Below are 17,637 nucleotides of genomic sequence, written 5' to 3' on the forward strand. Positions count from 1 at the left end.
TCATTTTACATATACCTGACTTTTTCATTGCCTAGTGGCTCTATACTTGACATCAAATCTAATGCATTTAGTATAAAGTAAAATAATACTTTTTATCCCTGATGTTTAGTCATATTGAATTTCACAGTTCAGTACATTTCTTTCATTCAAAAATAAATATTAAAACAATAATCATATCTCATTTTAGGTTCCTTTTTTCTCTTGAGTGAGCTTTTGCATATGTTATATAATTTGATTACAGCTTAAAAATTATGGAAGATATATATATTATATATATATAGATATATATATATATATAGATATAGATATAGATATAGATATATATAATCTATTATCCTTGATTCATCTGGAGACTATTTTTTTCTAAGACTTATCAACTGATCTGTCTTTGATCAAAATCAATAGGCCAAGACTTTCAATACCTAAATAATATGTAATACCTAAATAGCAATTAATTATGACAAGGAGAAAAAGGTTTCTGTCCTAGAATGCAACTTCAGGCTTGCTGACATTTGGACCAATCTGAGTATTGCCTATTCATTTAACCTAGAATATTGTCTTGTTCCTGTCTCAGGTGACCACTTGGAGCTGGACCCTTTTTTTACTTAAAACAAATGGTATCTGCCACACTTCACATCTAACACTTCCCCAGGAAAACATTCTTAGTCTCCCTAACTGTAATACCTTGACTCTGCAAACTTTTTACCTGCCTCATACATATTCACACATATTTAAATATGCATTTATATGTACAAACATAAATATATATATGTGTGTGTGTGTGTGTGTGTGTGTGTGTGTGTGTGTGTGTGTGTGTGTATGTGTGTATAGCTACTAATACACTCAAGTACTCTGGGCAAGTACTATTTTTCTTCCTTTCTTTGTATCAAGCACAAATTAAGTGGTTAATAGCTGTTTACTGATGTGACTAGATAGTAAAACCATCTCATTTATTTTTATTTATTTTTTAAAATGCTTATTCCACCTTCCTAAAGCTTTTTCCCTTTTCTAAAAGTTTGCTTTCCAGCTAGTCTTTTTTTTTTTGCCAAGACAATGTGGTTAAGTGACTTGCCCAAGGTCACACAGTTAGGTAATTATTTAGTGTCTGAGGTCACATTTGAACTCAGATCCTCCTGACTCCAACATCAGTGACCTATCAACTGCACCACCTGACTACCTTCCAGCCAGTCTTTCAAGTTCCCACAAACTGCCAAAACCTCCTTTCTTATCACTGACACAAAAACACAATAAAATAATAAACAAAATAACTGGTTTGTTATGCACAGAACATTCCTTCAGAGACAGATACATCCTGCTGACTTTTATTATATAAGATTATTTTTTTTTCTTTTCTCATTAGCACTATAGCACTATCACATACCTAATGGCTTATATCTGAAAATGCTTAATCAAAATGTTCTACCTAATTTACATTATTGCTTCTAATATGTTAGTGCATCAAGTGATAAAACATATACTAACATTGTACTATGCCAAAGGAATACAAAGGCAAAAAAATTAAATTTAAAAATTTAAATTTAATTTAAAATTTAGATTTAAAAAAAATCTGTACCTCCCATCAAGGAGTTTTCATTACATATTATGAGGAAATGTGTCCATTTATAAGTATAACTATGTACATAATATAAAATAATTTTGAGGAGGATGCATTAAAAAGACAGGGCAAGCATAATGGATAGAGCATCAGGCCTAGAAGCAGGAAGACTTGAGTTCAAATCTATCCTCAGGCATTTAACTAGCTGTGTTATATTGGGCAAACCACTTAACTCTATTGGCTTCAGTTTCCTTGTTTATAAAAATGAACTGGAGAAGGAAATGGCAAACTATTTTGTTCCCTTTGCCCTAAACGGGACCACAAAGAGTTAGACATGACTAAAACAATAGAAAAACAATGAAATAACTGATAGATGAATCAGAAAATGTTGCAAGGAAAACAATGACCCTTTCAATCACATTTTAGGAATATTGTTGTGACAACAGTATGAAAGATGGACTGGAGAGGGGAGAATAATGGACATCAAGACACTCTCCTCTGGTACAGAGATCCCAATAGAATCATGCCTTCTCATCCTGTGTGCCATATCTTCACATACTCTTTCATGGAGTCTTAAAGAACATTTTCTTTTATGTATTTTTCCTATTCCAAATGTATTCCCAAAGATGTATCATCTTTCAATTCTCTATATTTTTCTTCCCATTCTTATTCATTGTGCTTTGTCCTTATTGATTCTCATTCTAGCCTTTCTGTTGTACTTTGAAAATTCCATTTGCTTCCTGTTGCTTCTGGCTATGTCAAAGGGATGTATTCATATGCTTTAACTGGGGTCAGCCTGAGTTGTACAGCAGAGGTTTAAACAGGTTGGGGCCATCAATAATAAGGCAGAACATATTATAATAATAAGTTAAAAGATAATCTAAATAAGACATTTACAAAAGTTACATGCTGAATTTGTATTTTAACAAAGAAAGCAAGCTATATGCAATAGTGAGTCTGTATAAAGAAATTCTCATAGTATTGGTGGTTAAACTAGATAAAATTAAATTAAAAAAAGAAATGTCTATAATATGCATAGCAGGTGTCCACTTCTATTAACCTCCATGGGGCCCTTTGAAGGAGAATGACATTTAGAGAACATACAAATAAGATATAAAAAAAAGCAATGATGTAGAAGATATTTGGGTATCTGAATGGGGGAAAAACAGACAAGAAAGTAATTCAGCTGAACAGGGCAGTCCTGTTGAACAAGCAGTCGAAGTTAATGAGGTAAAACAATGTAAGTCTCAGGAAAAAGAATGGGACCAAAGTGAACCTTTTCCCTTTCATTGATTTTTACTCTTTGCTGGGTCATGTTCACCTGTGCATTGGAGGTGGGTTCATTCACTTTTTTATTCTTTTTCTAGTCCATAAGATTCCAATGTGGAGCCATAGAGATATTGTTGTAATGAACTCCATAATGATACAATATAATAAGAACTGGATTTGATGTAATAAAGCTTGGATTTGGGCTCTGACTGCCACTAAATTTGTAGGGCATAGCAGGCAAGTTTTGCAACATCAGTTTTCTATAAGAGTGGATTAGTAGAGATACAATTGGTTTCAAAAGAGTATTTGGTCAACCCCATTGCCTACTAACCCCATTTTGATGACTGAGCCTTGCCACTACTCAACTTCATGAATTCAAATCTGGTCTTTGAAACTTACAGGCTGTGGATTCCTGGCTAAGTCTTTTACTCCTATTTGCCTCAGTTTCTCATCAGGAAAATGAGCTGGAGAAGGAAAACACAAACCACTTAAATATCTCTCTAACCCCAGATGTGATCATTTAGAGGAGGGACTACTGAAACAATTGAACAATTATATTTCCAGCACCTACACAGTCCCAAAGGTTTTCAGTTGTACACATGGAGAGATTATTAGAGAGGCTTTGAGTTTTTTCAAATCCCACTGAAATAATTAACTGCAGAGATACCCCTGAAATAATCAATGAATTAGTCATTTAACAAATGTGTATTGAGCCTCTTTAACATGTTAATATTGTTTCAAAATACCAGCCCAATAATCTCTCCAAAGGACAAGACAAACAATATTCATTTTCATTACTTACTGAGTTATATTTAGTTTTGTGTATTGAAAAGCTAAGAGAAGGAAGCAAATTTATACTCCCTCCCACACCCTCTTTTGAATATCAGATACCATCTCCTTTCTGGAACATTTCTTTGAAATATCAGTGAACTTTTTTCTGAGTTACATTGTTCCAAAGCAGAGATGAAAATTCTCAAATTCAACTTCTCCAGATTCCATTTAATGCTTAGTAGTCAAGATCTCTTTGGGATAAGAAAGTCAGACTTGATTAGTCATGCAAATTCAGAGTGTTTCATTTGGGAAAAGTGGGTTTGAAGTAATCTTCAAAAATTTTTCCTTTTTTTCCTCTGGCATATTTTCTAGGGCAGCCTTACATAGATCTTCCCCTTTTTCTTTAGGAAAAAAAAGAATAATGAAAGTTTTTATAATTAAAGGAGCAGCTGTGTTAACTATTCTTTTTTCTTCCTTTAGTTACTCTTGAGTTTTTGGAATTTATCTTATTAGGAATTTGTTGACCTTAGAAAATGTGAAAAAAGTAGTGTCTTGGATTTCAAGCTCTTTTTTTAAAGAATCACTGTGAACCAACAAGGAAAGTGATTTATCTACATTTATCAATGGTAAATTATTTTAGGACTTGAATGTCAGTACTTGCTGGGCATTAAGCATCTGTAGGAGATTTCTAACAGAAGGTGTAACAGATGAATCCATTTTAAATATTGTCCTCAAACAGAAGATCTTAGCAAAGAAATAGATTTTTGACTTTCTGACCAGAAGAAAAGGTTAAATCTGTTTCTCATTCCTCACAGCTTATTCTATTATTTTATTTTTATTATATAAATGTTTTATTTTTCTAATTTTCTACAGTAGTAGTTCCTACCAATCATTTTTGTAAGGTTTTGAATTTTACAATTTTTCCCACTTTCCCCTTCCCTATCCCTTCTCCCCCAACATAAGGTAGTCTAATAATCTTTACATTGTTTCCATGCTATGCATTGACCAAAATTGAATGTGTTGAGGGAAAAAAAAATTATCTTTGAGGAAGAAATAAAATATTAGAGGTAGCAAAATTATGTAGTACATAAGACAACTTTTTAAAAAATAATTGAAGATAATCTTTGGTCTTTGTTTAAACTCTACAGCTCTTTCTCTGGATACAGTTGATATTCGCCATCACAGATCCCCAAAATTGTCCCTGATTATTGCACTGATGGAATGAGAAAGTCCATCATGGTTGATCATCATCCCATATTGTTCTTAGGGTATACAATGTTCTTCTGGTTCTGCTCATCTTCCTCAGGATCAGTTCATGCAAGTCTTTCCCAGTTTCTCTGAAGTCCCATCCCTCCTGTCCTAATAGAACAGTAGTGCTCCATCACATACATATAACACAATTTGTTCAGCCATTCCCCAATTGATGGACATCTCCTCAATTTCCAATTCTTTGCTATGAATATTTTTGTACAAGTGATGTTTTTACCCTTTTTCATGATCTCTTTAGGTTTCAATGCTAGGTTTCAAACCAGTAGTGGTATTGTTAGATCAAAGGGTATGCACATTTTTATTGCCCTTTGGTCATAATTCCAAATTGATCTCCAGAAAGGTTGGATCAGTTGTAAGTCTATAATTTTCAGAGGAAAACTTAGAAAGACAAAACAATGAAAGGGAATTTTATACCATTTGTAAAGTTTTCCAAAGAATTTTTTTAAGTGCTCTGGATAAGGAAAAAAATAAGGTTGACAAATGAAATTTTATCTAAATTTGATAAAAGAAGTAGAAATCAGTGAATATGAAGTTATGATTTATAAATAACTTTTTTAGGTTTTTGCAAGGCAAATGGGGTTAAGTGGCTTGCCCAAGGCCACACAGGTAGGTAATTATTACGTTTCTGAGACCGGATTTGAACCCAGGTACTCCTGACTCTGGGGCCGGTGCTTTATCCACTGTGCCACCTAGCTGCCCCTATAAATAAATTTAAAAAGAATTCCTAGAAAGACTTATATGAACTGATGCAGAGCAAAGTGAGCAGAAGCAGAGGAACAATGCACACAATAATAGCAATATTATATGATGACCCACTATGAATGATTTAGCTATTCTCAATAATATAATGATCCAAGATAATTCTGAAGGATTCATGTTGAAACATGCTATGCACTTCCAGAGAAAGAAGTGAGAGTATGAATACAGATGGAAGCAGAATTTTTCATTTTCTTTATTTTTGTAGGGTTTTTGCATGTTTTTATTCCTGTTTTCTTTAACATCACCAATATGGAAATATGCTTTGCATAATTGCACATATATAAGCTAAATCAAATTTTTTGCCATTTTAGGGAAGATGAAGTAGAAAGAGGAAGGGAGAGAATTTGGAACTACTCTTTTCTTAAGGAATGTTAATGGTTTTACATATAATTGGAAAAAATATTCAAAAAACCAATTCTAAAATATTTCTCAAAGGAGATAACATTATTAGGTACAGATTAATAAATCAATCATTTTGATGACTGACAAAGACATTTTGGAATACAAGAACACATGTGAGGTAGATGATGGCGCTACTTAAGGAAATAGTAAAATTAAGAATCAAATTTAGAGAAAAAATATTGATTGTGTTTGGCTATACCAAATTTGAGGAGTTGGCCAAGTGTGTATATAGAAAATTCATTGTAAGCATCTGTAGACCCAGGAATGGAACTCAGAAAAGAATTTAATTCTAGAGATAATGAAATTCATCTGCATTATGATTGCAGATATGATTGCAAATGAAAATACCAAAAGAGAAAGCATAGGGATGAAAGTTAAAGTAGATCAAACAGAAAATCTCAGCAATTATCCACATCAGAATTCCATTTCAAAATTCTAAGGCCTCAGCGAAGGAAATAAAAAAGATTAGAAAGTAAAAGGTCAGAGAGGAGAAAGAGACTTAGAAATGAAGGAAACAGAGTATCCAGGAAGGTAAAAGAAAATGAGGAATGAAAAAAAAACAATTGAACTTGATGCTCAAGACAAATATTTCTGTAGAATAGTATAGTGGTCAGGATGGAAACCATATTCTAAGAGTTGAAGAGGGACTTAGTGGTGATTAGGTGGAGACAAGTGTTAGAAATAACCTTTTGAGTTTAACAATGAAGGGAAATAGAGTTCTAGGACAATATAATTGAGTTGAAGACATATCAGGACATAGTAATTTGTAGGAAGTAGATATATTTTAATGATTTGAAAAATATGTGAATCATATTCACAGCACAATGGGAATGCTATGGTCATGTTACAATGAATAGATAAAGAAAATCCTACTGAACAAACACTAGATTGGAATTTTGTGATCCAGTAGACATTCTGCCACTAATAAATTATAATCTAAGTAAATAAATTAGCTTTTGACCCTCAGTTTACTCTTCTACAAAATGGTAACATCAAAGTCAAATAAACTTTTTCATCATTTTCTTTAGTTAATGCTCATGATTAGAATGCTTTCTGTCCTTTATAGTTATTAGCTTTGTTTGGCTGGTTTGTGGGTTATTATTCATCATTCTCAAAGAACACCAAATGACATCACTATGTTAGAGTCAATTACAGTGTGTCCAACCATTGCTGACCAGGCCAATATGAGCTTGGAATACTCTCCCATGGGTTAGGCAAGTAGTTCATATGCACATTTGAAGTGAATTCTTTAAATCTGTCCAACTCATATTTTTTTTTGATCTACTTCAACTCTATTTTGCTTATACAACATAGCATTGCAGATGTATAGAGTAGATGTAGGGAGATTGTAAAATATTATAAATGAGGGGTTATGCTGAATAAATAGTGTAAGAAATAATCAAAGATGGGGTAGATGGGTCACTTATATAGGGAAAATGAGGAGTAATTGATAAATAATCAACTAATACATTGTTAATTATAAAATATTAGGTATGGGATGTTTCCTAACTCTTCTTGTATAAGGATTGCAAAGTCCCTTTCAGGACTACTCATCTACCTTTGTTGTCCACCTTTACACAACTCTTACCTGTCCCTAGGAGAAAATGTAGCTTTTGCGACAGCTACACCCTGGTAAAACCATTTCAGCGGATGAGTTAAACCAGATTGAGGGTAACCAATGGTGACTCAAATCCTTTGGTGACCTAGAGAGATCTCTACCCAAACATGAAGACTTCCCCTGGGCAGAATGACAGAAGGGAATAATTTTGTTTGGAAAAATTGTTCCAAAAGTTCTGAAGGTGGTTGAAATAGGCACTATGTAGCTTTGAGAGCTTAGTCAGATATCAAAGATGCCAAGATTATTCATTGCATCCAAGATCACCAGTCATGTTGACTTTTATCTTGCCACTTGACTATTGATGACTCCGGAAAAGATAATGAGGCTGTTGATATCATTCAATTCAATTTTGCTTCACTTAAGCTCAATTCATGTACCAGTCAAGAACATCACCTATATCATGCTGCCAATAGTTCTCTTAAAATGAAAAAAGAAAGACAATTATGAAAAGAATAAAAAAGAACCTTTGGAATATGGGTTGGAACAGTTATGGCAAACTTTCACAATCATATGAATAAGAATTACATAGAATGTGCAGAGATCATAAGAGCCTAGGATCATGCATTTTGAGTTGGAAGGGACATTTGAGACCTCCTTTAGTTCACTCCTTTCATATAACAATAAAAAAAACAGGCCTGGAGTGGTTAAGTTATATGTCTAGAGTCACCCAAATATATTTCAAACATGGGCACCAGGTGCATAAAGGAAGTATAGAAATTTAGGAAATGATAGAATCATTGGAGAATTAGAGCATGAGATTTTTTAAATGAATATGCAAAGTGTGAAAAAAAGGTATTTTCATTTGCAAGTGTTTCTAAGCTTTTGTTTCACTTCCTGCTTGATTCTCAAATAACATCTATTGAAAAATAACATTGTGAGTTACTTTTAAATTTACATATTAGAAAAAAATGGCTGTATTAAACCTCCCAAAATATATTATTCCTTCTCCTTTTCTTCTTCCTTTTTCCCCCTCTCTGTGCCCTCCCTTTCTTCTTGAAAGATAGAAAACTATGCAGCAAATTCCCATTACCTTACTACTTTATTTTAACCAGTTTCCAGGCTTTATGCACTTATCCTATGCTTTATGAATTAACATGAAAAATAGATAATTACAGTGTAATAACTAGTACCTGAAACAATCAACTTTTAAAAGAAATTTGCAACCTTTTTCATTCCTAATATTTTGTTCTTCTCCCCTGGTTTTCCCATCACAGTTTTTCCTTTTCAGACAGCATATTTATTCTAAGGCTTATGAATTATAAGCTCCAAATTCTCACATTAAAACACTCTGCTCTACAGAATTTTGATAGGGAAGCTGTATTACACATCAGAAAATACTTTATTCTGTCAATTTTTGAAACTCAAAGGTAAATTGTGGCTGGATTCAAAATAGCCAAGAATACAGCTCCTATAAAACTTGAACTTAGTAAAGAGACCTAGAGGAATAAGATACCATACTTCCTACCTAGAGAAACAGCTTTAAAATAACTAATCCTTTTCCTCTTCTTCATTATTAAAATAATCCCTTTAATTTAAAAACCTGTAACCTCTCATGTTTATCAATATAAAGAAAACATGAAAATGTAGAGGGCCCAATACCCAAAATCAGTCTCTTATATTGACCAGCACCTATTGCCTAGCATTCTTGTTCAAGAAATTTGTTATATTTTGATAGAAGCAACTATATGGTATAATGGGTAGAGTCATAGATCTAGAATCAAGAAAACATAGGTTCGAATTCAGCTGTAGTCTCTTATTAGTTGTATAAAGCTGAGCAAGTCACCTAAATAGTCTGCCTCAATATTCATACTAGTAATATCTTCCTTCAAGGACTGTACTAAGAAGTAAATGAGATAATATAGAAAGTCCTTTGTATATCTACAAGTGATTGCTAGCTTATTCTATATGCAATAATTTAGCCTAGACTACCTGCTGAGGACCATGGGGTCGCAAGGTAAGGTCAGTTCAGATTAGGTTTCAGATACTAGTCACTTGATTTTTGGCAAGTCACTGAACATTGTTTGTTTCATTTTCCTCATTTCTAAAATGGACATAATAGCACCAACCTCACAGGTTTTTTGTGAGTGTCAAATGATATAATTATCATTAAAAAAACCTAATACAGTGTATGAAAAGCATTACATAAATGTTAACAAGCAACTATGGTGAATGCAAAAGGCTATTTAATTTGGAGAAGGTTAAAAAAAATAAATTCAAAGTAAAAAAAAAATTCAGCCAAAAACCCCATAGAAGCAAAGAAGGGAATATTTGAACTAGAGGTCTGATAAATGAGAAAGTTTTCATTAGGAAGTCATTCCAGAGCTAGGTTGTTGTTGACTGTTGTTTGTCCTTCATTTTCCAAGAGAACCAAAACATCAGGGGAATGATGTCATGACATGTTTGTGAATTGAATTTAAGTGAGGGAGACTTTAGTGGTGGCAAGACATCTGTCTGAAGACTGGCAGGGCAGACAGGGAGATATATTCAATTTGTTTGGAGTGAAGAGAGGGTTTTGCAGGTATACAATCCATGTTCCCTTCTCTAAAGCAGTTTATGATCTTGTAATAAAAATATTTAATTTGTCTTGCTTCATTTCTTAGATTTAGGTGTGGTTCTGTGGCTAATTTATGAATTTAAAAAATATTAATTGTATAAAATTAGTGAGAAGATATGTGCTCTAAACCAGACTCTGTCGCTTATAAATATATAAGTGATCTCTTATTATATTAATAATATATAAGAAATCTCTTTACTTCCCTGAGATTTGGTTTCTTTATCTATAAAATGGGAACAAAAACTATGCAACTATCTCAGTTTGTGGTGAATACTACCCCAAAATCACAACTCCATAAGACATGCATAAAAAAACAATTCATAGAGAAAGGAACATGAATATGGAACTCCTAATACCAAGAACAAAGGAGTCCAGTAGTGAAGGGAAAGTCTCGGATATTGATGTTACAAGGAAGGGGGTGGGGGTAGTCATTTGGGAGGCAAAAAGGACTAATCCCCTGCCTGGGGGAAGGGTGGAATAGTCTGCTTATCTACCAAGGTCTTAGGTGCATCACAAGCTTATCAGTCTAGGGCAAGAAGAATTTAATAGAGATCTTACAAAAGAACATTGTGAAGTTATTGCAGGGTTAATCCATCCCTGGAAAATAGAACAACTCAAGGGAAAAAAATTGGGAGGCCTCTTCACATAAGGATCAAGTGAAATCATTCACACACACACACACACACACACACACACACACACACACACACACAGAGAAAATACAAAATAACTCTTCTTTTCTTGCTCTTTTGTGCCTTTAACCAGAAAGTCAATTTTGGTCTTTCTAGTTCCAAAACCAAAGTTTTTTTTTAAAAAGAATTTAATCTATCAACAAGACACAAGTTAGCCCATATTCAAATTCCTTAAATTCAATTTACCAACTATTTCTTAAGCAGGTTGTATGTGAAGCACTATTCTACTAACAGTGAATGCCAAAAATAAAACATGAAAATAGACCCTGCCTTCAAGTAGTTTACATTTTACTGATAAATTTCCTTTGGATACATGTCTGAAATTTTTATTACTATTTTATTCAGATAAATACTCATCTGCTGCTTTTCTATTCCATTGTTGGTTCTAGATTATTATCATTATGGTTTGTTCTTCATTCTGCAAGAAGATCATGACTTGAAAATGAATTGGATTTAAGTGAGGAAGGAATGTGCAAAGTCACCAGCCTCTTTTCTCCTCAGTAGCCATCTCATTTTGGTCGAAAGACAGAGATCAGGACCACTGGAAATAGCCCTGGATGCCTTGGAAGACCTTGGCCTAAGATCTTGGACAGGTTTCAGTTTGACTAAGACAATGTCTATTTAGTGATTGAAGGATAGATAAGAAATGAAGCAAAGAATGACCCTTTAAACCAAGAGAACAACATTCACATTAACAACAACTCTGTGAGATGATGAACCCTGATGGAATTAGCTCCTCTCAACAGTTTGGAGAACTAGGACAACCCTATTAGACCAGCTATGAATAATGCAATCCCCATACGGAGGAAGAAAAAGAAAAACAAAACAAAATAAACCTAAAGGGTTTCTAAAGGAATCTGATGAACACTACATTCACTGTCTAATGACTCATCCATAAACATGTTTTACACAAATGTATACTTACAATATTAACCTGACTTTTTGCCATATTAACCTGACTTTTTGCCGCAGAAGGGAGTGGGAAAGGAGGGGGGAAGAAAGTTTTGTAACTTAAAAATATACATAGGCATATGAATGAATGTTGAAAAACTTTCATAACATACATTTGGAAAAATAAAATATCAATTAAAAAAAAGAATGCCCTTTTACCTAGTTTTAAAAAAAAGATCAATCTGAGAAGGCAAGACAGTGATGGTTTCTAACCAAACAGTGCTATTTATAGTCATTCTGGGTCATAGGCCCAAAGAATGAACAAAAGGGGCGTGGCCTACAACTTAGTGTTGACCAATCATTGAGAACCAGAATGAATTGGATTTAAGACATGGTCTTTAAGGAAAGAAATTTAGCTCAGAAAACTCCAAGATATCGAGTGAGGTTTTATAATGAGCAAAATTTATATTCCTTTGTGCAGTGTATTCACATATCATATCTTTGACTTCCTGTGAACTTAACAATGGAATATAAATTTTGATCTAGAATTGGACCATCATAAAGGAAATCAAATAATATTATTGGATCATGGCAGAACATAAACATATGAAACAGTAGCAGAAATAACCATGAAAATTTCCTATGAAGAAAGGTACAATATTTGTTGGCTTTAAGAAATCAGTTTACATTCTATTTAGAAAAAGAAAGTAATAATAAAACTCATTTGGAAGAACAAAAGGTCAAGAATGTCAGGAAAATCAATGAAAAATAATGTGAAGGAAGATAACCTAGCAGTACCAGACTTCAAACTATAGCACAAAGTAATAATCATCAAAAACAATTTGATATTGGCTAAGAAATTGAATGGTAGATCAGAAGAACAGTTCAGAATGCACAGAATGGAATGACAATAATAATCTGGTATTTGATGAACCCAAGGAATCAAACTTTTGTCCTAATAAGTCACCATTTGACAATTGCTAGAGAAACTTGAAAACAGGTTGCAAAAATGATATAAGTAAATTAAGGCACTATGGAAAATAATACCTATCAGGCCTATGGTTAAGGGGAAAATTTATGACCAATCAAGAGATAGGATAATGGAAAGTAAAATAGGGAATTTTAAATATATAAAATTACAAAAGCTTTTGCACAAATAAACCCAACACAGCAAAAATTAGAAGGAAAATAAGAAACCAGGAAAAGTTTTTTTTTTAGTGAATTTTCCTCATGTTTCATTTTTCAAATATCAAGGTAACTGAGTCCAATTTGTAAAAAAAATTAAAAGAGTTATTCCTCAGTTAATAAATAGTCAAATGATATAAAGAGGCACCAAGAAAGAAATCGAAATCAAAGCTGTCACATGAAAAAAATACTTTAAATTAGTATTGATTAGAGATGTGCAAATTAAAATGATTCTAAGGTACTACTTTATATCTATCAGATTGGCTAACATGACTGAAAAGGGAAAGGACAGTTGTAAGAATGATTATGAAAAATTTGGGATATTGATGCACTGTTGGTATAGTTGTGAACTCATCCAACCATTCTGGAAAATAATTTGGAAATATTCCCAAAGGGCTATAAAAGTATCCATACCCCAGCAATACCATTACTTGAACTCTCTAAAGAGATTAAAGAAAGAGAAAATGGCCTATATGTACAAAAAACATTTACAGCAACTCTTTTTGTGGTAGCAATGAATTGAAACTTTAGGGAATGCCCATTCATTGGGGAATGGCTAAACATTTATGTCATATGATTGTGATTAAATACTATTGTACTACAAGAAATGATGAACAGGCTAATTTCAGAAAAATCTAAGGAGACATTAGAACTGAGGTGAAGTTCAAAAAGCAGAATGAGGAGAATACTGTAAGGATGATCAACTATGAAAGACTTAGCTGAACTGATCAAGACAATGATTCAAGACAGTTTTAAAGGACCCATGATGAAAAATGCCATCCACCTCCAGAGATGCAGACTGAAATGTATTTTTTAAATTTTTATTATTGTTCCTAAATGGTTTCTATTTTGAAGGAGGGAGAGAATTTGGAAGAATTCCATTTGCAAGCTGATTCTACCCTGTTCACTTTTTTCATGCTTAAATTTCCTTAAGTTACCTTCTACTTACCCAACAAATAATTAATTAATTAAAGACTGATCCTATGACTTTGAATCATGTCATAGCTTCAAGTTTATTTCAGTGAATCCAAATATGCAAGTTTGCATATTTCCTTGATCCATTTTGTTAGATTGTTTATATGAAATAAAATACACTAATGATCTTGGTAAGTTACACTCAACTATTTTTATATTTTGCAACATAAGGTTTGCCTATAACAGTCATTTTAGAAAAAAGCTAGGTTATTGAAGACTAAAAGCTGTTTTGGACTTTCCTAAATTACATGACTATATTAATTCATTTTTTAGAGTCAAAAATCATTAGAATAAGAAAGATTCCTCCACTCTTCTGGATCTGTTGACAGTCAAGCAATCATTCTTTATTAAGAGTCTACTTTATGGCAAGCTTAAAAAAGGAATAGGAAAGAAATAGTAGGAAAGAAAATATATATATATATATATGAAACGTATATATATATATAGGAAATATAATAGGAAAGAAAAAATATATATATGTATATATATGTACATAGTAAACATAAAAAGGTTGTATTTACTTATCTGTAAAAATGTTGGCTCTCCTTCAAGAGAATTCATTTGAGCACAGGTTCATTTTTTTTTAGCAAACAAATTGGAGCAAACTGAAGTTGAAGTTAGGAAAATAAGGGTTATAATTCCATCTTAGATATCACTAGCCATGCAATCTTGGTCAAAACATTTAACCTTTCTCATCTCAGTTTGCTCATCTATAAAACAGAAATAATAACACCTACCTCATGGGCTGTGATAAGAATTAAATGGAACAAGATATGTACAATACTTTAGTAAAACCCTGTGACTAAGTTGTTGCCAGGTCAAGTCACAATCAGAACAGCAATTCTTATTTATGTATTTATATGTGTGTATATATTCTTTTATATGTATATATTCATTCTTTTATTATTTTGGCTAGAAAACAACATGGAGAAATTTATTAAGGTTATAGGGCCATGTGAACAAAATATAAAATCTCTAAACTAGTTTCTTAAAGCACACAAATATTGTATTTATAGGAAACTGTCAGAATTATGTTTCTGCTTCTGAGGAGACACTATTTACCTAGGAGGTCTCAAAGGAACTGGGAACATAAAAACACAGAAAGAAACAGTGCCTATAGGTTACATTCTGCCAGGGGCTTAGGGAGAGGGAGAAAGGACTGGACAAAAGGCACAATTATAATATGAAATACAGGGGAAAAAATGACAAAGTAATCTTAGAGAAGGGTAGCTGGAAACTTTTAGAAGCAGGATAGATCTCATAAAGGAAATCGAATATGTGTTGAGCCTCTAAAGAAACTAGGAGTTGATTTAGTTAAAAAACATTTATTTAAGCCCCTACTATGTGTTAGCCATGAAGAGTTTATACAGAAAGGTTAAAATACGGCCCTTGCTCTCATAGAGCTTACAGAACAGTCTAGTGAGGAGCTTAGATTTCTGTTCTAGGGAACTTGTTTCTTTCATTGAAATGAAAGAATATGCTGCAGTCAACTGGAGGTTTCAACATATCTCTGAGGAACATTATTAAGTTTCTTTCTAAGCTTTGAGAAGTCCAGTGATTGGACTTTTACAAAATGAAATCAGAGAAACATAAAGCTTTCGAGTTAAATGGAATTTAAAATGAGCCAAGTCATATTTGACTAAACTCAGGCTAAATACACTAGTCATTTTAATAGACAGACAGATAGATAGATAGATAGACAGACAGACAGACAGACAAATAGATATTATCCCAAAGCATTAGAATAGCTTAAAACATTTAAACAGGAGTTATTTGTTATGGAAATAGCAAAAAAAAATTTCTTTGTGAAAAGAACACATATTATAATATATATATATATATATATATACATATATATATATATGTATCTATTAGAGAATTTTGAAATAATGCAGACATTTTATTTTGGGAAAAAAAATTGAAAATTTCCAGTTAGTATTAAACTTTCTTTAAACAATTTTGTTTGAACAAGTTTGAACAATCCACAGGTTCTTTTCTATTATCTGTTGTTATTAAACTTTGATAGATTTTGTTTCTAATGGAATGCACAGTGAACATTTTACTCTTCATATCTATTAAGAAATATGTTCTTTTTAAAATTAATGACTAAAAGCATTTAATTTTATCCTATTTGGGGTTTTATCAGTGCTGTTGTTAGCATGTCACAGGGAATGGAAGTTGCTTTAAGCTGTTAATCACTGCTTAAATACTGGACATTTCATTGAAAAATACTAGTTTTGTTATTCCATTTTTTTAAATATGGTGCTCTCCCCTCGGCCTCTCTCCTCTGAATCCCGCGGAGCCAGCCCCGACCAGAAATTCAGCATGTCGATTTTGAAGATCATTGCAAGAGAGAGATCTTTGACTCTTGTGGAAACCCCACCGTTGAAGTTGATCTCTACATTTCAAAAGGTGTCTTCAGAGCTGCTGTGCCCAGTGGGGTTTCTACTGGCATCCATGAAGCCCTGGAGCTCTGAGACAATGATAAGACCCAATATATGGGGAAAGGTGTCTCAAAAGCGGTTGAGCACATCAATAAAACTATTGCCCCTGATTAGCAAGAAACTGAATGTTGTGAAGCAGGAGAAGATTGACAAATTGATGATAGAGATGGATGGTTCTGAGAATAAATCTAAATTTTGGAGCAAATGCTATATTGGGAGTGTCTCTGGCTTGTTTGTAAGGCTGGGGCTGCAGAGAAAGGTGTCTCCTTGTTCCGCCATATTGCTGATCTTGCAGGCAATGAAGAAGTCATCCTGCCAGTTCCAGCCTTCAATGTGATCAATGGTGGCTCCCATGCTGGTAACAAGCTAGCAATGCAAGGGTTCATGATCCTCCCTGTTGGAGCATCAAACTTCAAGGAGGCCATGCGCATTGGAGCTGAGGTCTACCACAACCTGAAGAATGTGATTAAGAAGAAATATGGACAAGATGCCACCAAAGTAGGAGATGAAGGTGGCTTTGCTCCTAACATCTTGGAGAATAAAGAAGCTCTCGAGCTGCTGAAGGAAGTAATTGGCAAGGCTGGCTATACTGACCAGGTTGTAATTGGCATGGATGTTGCTGCCTCTGAATTCTTCCAGTCTGGGAAATATGACTTGGACTTCAAGTCTCCTGATGTTCCCAGCAGATACACCTCACCTGCTGAGCTTGGGGACCTTTACAAGTGCTTCATCCGGGACTATCCAGTGGTATCTATTGAAGATCCCTTTGACCAGGATGATTGGGAAGCTTGGAAGAATTTTACTGAAACTGCAGGCATCCAGGTTGTAGGAGATGATCTCACAGTGACCAATCCCAAGCGCATTGAAAAGGCTGTGAATGAGAAAGCTTGCAATTGCCTCCTGCTCAAAGTGAACCAGATTGGCTCCGTGACTGAATCTCTCCAGGTGTGCAAGCTGGCCCAGTCCAATGGGTGGGGAGTAATGGTTTCCCATCATTCTGGAGAGACTGAAGATACCTTCATTGCAGACCTGGTGGTGGGTCTCTGCACTGGGCAGATCAAGACTGGGGCCCCCTGATGATCTGAGCGTTTGGCCAAGTATAACCAAATTCTCAGAATTGAGAAGGAACTGGGCAGCAAGGTTAAATTTGCTGGAAGGAACTTCAGAAACCCTCTGGCCAAGTAAGCTCCATGACCATGAAGCCTCAGAGCTAGTAGGCTACAGTCACCTCAGTAGAAGTCCTCCAATGGGCA

The 17,637-nt window shown here is 33.8% G+C and overlaps 1 protein-coding gene and 1 pseudogene across 1 annotated transcript in view; one reads left to right on the plus strand and one right to left on the minus strand.

Moving 5' to 3' along the window:
• Positions 1–17,637, minus strand: part of CNTNAP2 (contactin associated protein 2) — a 2,968,630-nt gene that overhangs the window by 2,242,772 nt on the left and 708,221 nt on the right. The gene's annotated exons all lie outside the window — the stretch shown is intronic.
• LOC141493744 (alpha-enolase pseudogene) lies at positions 16,266–17,623 on the plus strand (annotated as a pseudogene).

This window comes from Macrotis lagotis, chromosome 7 (assembly GCF_037893015.1).
Source record: "Macrotis lagotis isolate mMagLag1 chromosome 7, bilby.v1.9.chrom.fasta, whole genome shotgun sequence".
In the NCBI taxonomy this organism is placed as follows: Eukaryota; Metazoa; Chordata; class Mammalia; order Peramelemorphia; family Peramelidae; genus Macrotis; species Macrotis lagotis.